The sequence below is a fragment of the Dicentrarchus labrax genome, unplaced genomic scaffold (genome assembly GCF_905237075.1).
Source record: "Dicentrarchus labrax unplaced genomic scaffold, dlabrax2021, whole genome shotgun sequence".
NCBI lineage: Eukaryota > Metazoa > Chordata > Actinopteri > Moronidae > Dicentrarchus > Dicentrarchus labrax.
This window is the reverse complement of record NW_026136714.1, coordinates 9,773,419-9,780,067: the sequence shown is the minus strand read 5'-3', so window position 1 is coordinate 9,780,067 and position 6,649 is coordinate 9,773,419.

Here is a 6,649-nt window from a genome sequence, read left to right as displayed (position 1 = left end):
ATGTCATTCAAATTAAAGTATTTTTTATTCGTTACTATTATTAAAAGTAAAATAAAAAACACAAAAATTGCATCTGTGCGCACCACAGGAAAAATTATGTGCATCCCCCTTTACTGTCTATTTCTGCATGAGTCTCCCTCTAGTTTGTAAGTCAACTGTTAAAGTAAAAGAATAAAGAACAACAGCTCAACCTGAGTGGAATTCTGTCAATCACTGACGTATTGATCCAATAAAAATATCACAGGGTCACAAAAATTACAACAATTATCCGAACCAGGAGGTAATTAGACTCGTAATCTTGTCAATCATTCCTGCGAATGTCCCTCTTGCTCCATCTCTGAGCTGTAAATGCTGCCATTTTCTTGATAACACCACTTAAAAAGAAGGGGAACAGAAATGCCAACATCATTTTTTATTTCCCTTTCATCTGTCCTTTTCTGTTCTTGTTCTCCAGAGAAAGCAGTTGCAAATCTAACACAAAGTAAAAATTGAAGTCCAAGATAAAAAGGAAGATGTGGATGTAGAGATGTAGACAACTGGCATTAGTGATGGGTGGACCAATGTTTCGTACTAAATCATTTTTGGGGGGCTATCCAACAGTAAGGCAGATCTGGATGGAGTGATTTGATTAACTTCAGTAAAAATCTATATTTTTTAAGAACAACACCGTGAAAACAATTTTACTATATGAAAGGTGCCTTGTAGTGATAAACACACTGAGAATTATGTCGATCTGCTGCTTCCCTCTGCTTTTTGAAACTTTATAGTGAGTTTCAGTTAACGGTTTAGCTGTCTGGCCAACAACTTTACTGTTTTGGTTCATTCTCACCATTTTTATAACATTGTTTTTGGCAGAAGCAGTCAGCTGTTTCAGAGAAAATGCTGGAATTAACCCACTGTACACTACCTGCTCAGCACTAAATAGCAGACGTACACTGTTAACAACTAGCTGGTTTAACATAGCGGATCATTGAGCAGCTAAATAAAAAAACACAAAGCAAAAAATTCTTTTAAATTCATATTTACTCCAGAAGGTTTGTACAACACCATCTTACAACTTTGGCCAATGTCCTTAACAGTTTCAATATGTTCCGTGAGGTGAGATTGTATCACAACAGCGATCTTATTAGTTTCTCTCTTAACGATGATGAGACACACATCCACCAGGCTGCTTTGTTGTAATGTTTCAGATACGTGTATGGAATATACTTTTCTGAATGAAAACACTATAGAAATGCAACATTTATCCACGTTATAGAAACAACATGAATTTGCTGTTCAACTGAAGCCAGGTAAGGAACAAACTCATTTTGTGATTGCATCACCCGGTTGTATCCATTAGTAGAGGTAGACTCAAGTAGCCTCTTGCTGCAGATTCATTTCAAGGTAAAGCAATAACAAATGCAATCAGTGCGCAAGTAAAACAAAGTGCAGGAGCGTGGTGTAAAGTTCAATCATTTTTGCATAGTTTTCTAATTAAGTTGGAGGAAAACAGATACCCTTTCTTTTAGATTATTTATTGACAACATTAATTATTCCCAGTGAGCCTCTATACAATGTTGTTTGTCAAAAGAAAATTAAAAGAATGTTATGTTTTTCCCACTAATTAACGAATAATTTAAATACCAAGCAGTAACCTAATAAATGTGATACTACAATACTTGTACTAATTTGTACACTGTTATATCCCTACTGTTTAAAATAATATCTGTCTCCATATGCATTCAGGAGAACATCATTTTTGTATTTTTTTATGTTTTTACCTATATGTGATTATTACTGAGTATTTGAAACAATTAGAACTGCAACAATTAATTGTCAACTAATCGTCTCAAGCAGAAATGCAAAACATTTGCGGGTTCCAGCTTCTCACATGTGACTTTTATACCACATGATAATTAATTTACCTTTTATTTATAGACTAAAAGATTAATCAGTTTATTAAAAAAACAACAGATAAATCAATATTGAAAATAAAGTTTGACCTTACTAAGGATTTCATGCATCTACTTTCAATATGTAAGAGTCTTGTGTTCTGAGCCCTAAAGGATCGCTCTTTCCCTCTCTCACTTCCTCCTTCCCTCTCTCATCGCTACTGTATAGATCACAATAATGTTAGTGGTGACACTCCCTTCCATGGTCATTCATCTGAAACAGAATTACATAAGCCATTTACCACCCGGTCTCCATGATGGATGGCAGGGCCCCCAGCCAAAGCACCCGGACCTGATCGCTCCGCTTTTCTCAGTGACAAATGTCACCAAAAAGACATACGACACCTTGCAATTTCCTACAGTTTTAAATGAGAATATGTTTGTGATAGGAAAAGTGAGGCAAGAAAATACATAGGGCTTTGACACACATTGAATTACAACAATATGACAATATTTATAGTTTTCCTGTTGAATTTGTTTTGTGTTGCAGTGTTTTTCCCTACTTTTTCATTACTTGAGTGGTCTGGATGATTGACACATTTTGATTGATTAATTTATATGTACAAGGAGATGATCGTCATGCTGTGACAATTTGTGTGTGCGTGTGCGAGTGTGTGCGCGTGCGTGCGTGCGTGCGTGCGTGCGTGCGTGCGTGCGTGCGTGCGTGCGTGCGTGCGTGCGTGCGTGCGTGCGTGTGTGTCTTGAGTAAGTGACTGGCACTAATTTTGGGAATCAAGGTGGAAAGCACAAATTACAGTGGAAGTGGCAGTGGGAATTTCAGCCTGCAGACGATGTATGCCTATGTACATGTAAACAGGCTGGGATTAGGATTATGCTATTACACATTATCACACAATAAAAAATGGCTTGTACTGTCTGTACCATTAGATTGCATGCACTGATCATTCCTAATGATTATGGTTTGGATTTCTTAGTTTCTGGCTACACAGTTTTGACATTTAAATCCCCATTATGCAACATTTCTACCTTAAAATAACATCTTAAAAATCATTTTGATGCTACACTAAGTTGTAATAGGGTGAATGGAGCCTCTGTCATTCCCACTCTGGGCCCTGTACACACTATGTAACTTTTGGCTAATGGAGAAAAATAAAATTTTGGTTTTCCCTCTGATGTCCTCTGGCTGCTCCGCCTCATCTCTCGGTGATTTACAGTTTCCTGAAGGACAGAAAGCCTTACTAGTTGCTAAAGTAAGTTAACCACTAAGCTAGTTAGCTCAATTCGGGCTGCTCGGACTGATAGCTCAAAGCACCGGGGGAGTGTTGGTATTACACCATTAGCAAAGGAGCTTTGGAGCGAGGCAAGTGGGAGGCAGTGGGGAATGCTGACGGGGAGCGGAGCCTATGTCGTACCGGAGCCAGGAGAGCGGGAAATGTAACCGGGCTCAGCAGCCTTTGCAGACATGGCAGAGACGAAGAGACCCAAGAGGGCGTTGGTGGAGGAAGCTCAGAAGATAAAAGGAGAGAGTGACCAAGCGAGAAGCTACTGGCGGGACGAGTAAATCTTGAGAGCTTTACAAAATAAAAGACTGCAGACAGACAGCCTTCTTGATGTCAGACTAGTAAGTATTAGCTGGCTTGATATGTCTGCTTGCTGTGTGGCTGTGTTGAGCAAAGTTGTTGACGGTTTTTGATCATAAGTAACAGTGGTATTGCAGTTTGAAACTGGAGGCACCGAATCATAACAAATACCAAATCTTACATAGTGCTGCTTTAACCAACAGTCATGACTACGTGTCTCATTCAGATTGTTGTGTTTCAGTTATTCAGTGTAGCCACAGGTCAACCACTATCACAATTAAAAATGTGATGCTTCGGGCGTCACAGAGAGAATTTGTCAGGACATGTGGCCTTGAGGGGTTTTAAAAAGGACAGAGAAGTTATAATTACATTATGACTTTTCATGGAACTGTCTGACATCCTCAGGACACACTGGACAATGTCTACAACTTTCCTATAATTTCTATTCTATAAACTGGAAGGCAGAGTAGAATACCAAATCATAGCCCAGTACTTTGATGTGCACAGAGCAAATGTTTATGTGGTTGTTTTTGCAACAACCTGGTGACGTCTGTGCAAGATTTAATCAAGATAACCACATAATCATGCTTTGACAGTGAATGTCACTCAAATTACAGACTGCAAACAGAACACAATCCTGATGAGCGACTTAATCAGATAAATGGGAAGGCTTTTATACATGGAAGCTGAGAGACGCAGGTAAAAATCTGATCTGCCTTCGAAGCATTACTTCCATTATCAGAATTAAAGTAGTTTCTTTTGTACAGTTCAATATGTCTGGTTGAAGACTGTGTGGCATTTAGAAGTATTGTGAAGTCATCTGCATGGGTTCAAAGTAAGATTAATATGTGGGTGTGCCCTGAACAATGGAAGTAAAAAAACACGTGCAGCATGTTTTTGACCTGGTCCAAACAGGTTTGTGTGTCACAGTACAAAATACAGTGAATCTTGAAACTCCCACTATGGTTCACGGCGAGTAACAAAAGAGCTGAACAGGCGCAGGTGAGGAAAAAAATCCCACTCCTCCCTGGGAAAACACCACAACACTGCAGCTTTGTGCTTGCTTAAAAATGGAGCCCATAGTTTATGTGTTTATGAGAGAGAATATGCCAGTGTAGTGGGCCCAATATCACAGACAGATCCATCCAGGAATATGAGAGTGAGTGTGTGTGTGTGTGTGTGTGTGTGTGTGTGTTTTATGGGGACAGATTTGACTGCATGTATGGCTGGCAGATAGAATTTAGACCTGTCTAACAAATGATTTATAGGTGCAATTTTACCCTGCTGTCAATGCACTTTATTCAGCTTGACATTTTATGTGTGTGTATGTGTATGTGTGTGGGTGTCTGTGTGTGTGTGTGTGTGTGTGTGTGTGTGTGTGTCTGTGTGGTGCTTATCTGTATACATGCACGTAGGTGTACTGTATATGTGTGTGTGTGTGTGTGTGTGTGTGTGTGTGTGTGTGTGTGTGTGTGTGTGTGTGTGTGTGCGTATGTCACCTGGGCCAGCTGGAAGAAAACTGTGATATGACCAGAGCCACATTCACTAAACTGATCACTGCTTTACACTAATGGACAGAAATTACTCGTATCATGTACAGTAGATCTCTATTAACTCAGATACATCCCACTTCATCCATTTTTCATCCTCACTCTGTAACTCATTCTTATTACCAGGAAAACCTCATTCATTTCACTTAATGTGCTGCTGTTATGTGCAATTTCCTTTCACATCACCTACTATGGCTTCCTCTGTAACTGTTAATAAAACCGTGGAAAGGCAGAACCAGGAGACAACAAAGTAAATTAGTAGAATAACTTAAATAAGGCCATTTATTAAATCTTAGAGACAAATTCAATCAGCAATGTTACACAAATTATACATTTTTCCTCCAGTGGCATACATATATAGCAAAGTTCAGATCAGTTCAGTCTGAGAAGCAATGGCAGTTATTTCAATACAATGAAGCTTACGAAGAAAAGCAGTGTTGGTGAGTGCCTACCAATTTCTAATGCAAGCATTAGAAAGACAGAATATATCCTTGCCGTGCCTCCCTATAAGAAACAATGATTAATAAGTACATGCCATGGATAATCTACACTGCACTAATCTCTCTCTGTTAAATGTGGTGATAGTGAAGCAGGGCCAGGTAGCACTAGCCAGCATGTCGGCTTCATTCTTCCTTTACTACCCAATTCTTTCATCCCTACACCAACTTGATCATTTCTAAAGCTGGACTGGATTCTTTATATTATTTCCCCTCCCCCCAAAAAAGTAGCTGGCGTCTCCTTCAAATCATTGAATCATATCATATTTTTAATTGTGAATTATTTAAATGTTCCACCTCACTGTTTTCCATTGTAACTTGTACCAAGTGCCTGTTGCAGAACCATCTACTGTATGTTTCACCTAGGAGTCTCCCTCAAATCTGCAAGACAGATCTGTCCCCCTCACTCTCTGTAAACAGTGAACCAGTGATTTAATTTTGCTGCAGTGCTCTTGGCTTTTAGTCACAGGTTAGAGCTTTAATCAGCAGAGCAAAATAGCCTGAGCTATAGTGATGTAATGCAGCCTGAGAAAAACAAGTGCTCTTTGTCAACGCAATAGCATCACAAGCATGCAAGATGCAGTCACAATACTTGTCACAATACAGGTGTGCAGATCAAACTGAAGGATTTCTCGAGATCTGTTATCCCATCACAAGGTGGTCTCTAGTTAACAGTGAGATTATCTAGTTAGTTAGCAGATGTCTATCAGAAGCACTTCTTCTTTCATTTTTTTAATATATATTATTATATTAAAATATTAACCTTGCAAACTGACTGAGAACAAACTACAATATGGGGAAGAAGACTGACTGAAGAAGAGTGCTGTCAAACGATTAAAATATTTAATCGTGATTAATCGCATTACTGTCAGTTAACTCGCACATTTTTATCTATTCTAAATGTCCCTTGATTTCTTTTTGTCCCATTATTTTTTCTCATTTTAATGCTCTTATCAACATGGAAAAGTGGATCGGCTTGCTTTGTGCAAATGGTGTTTTTATTGAAAAATCATCCATTGTCGCCTGGCTTTGACGAGGCGGAGAATTCGCATCAGCTGTGTGCTCGGCCATCAAGTGGTATTTCAGACTGGACGTGCTGTGATGATAGCTCAGTTCACAACAACAAA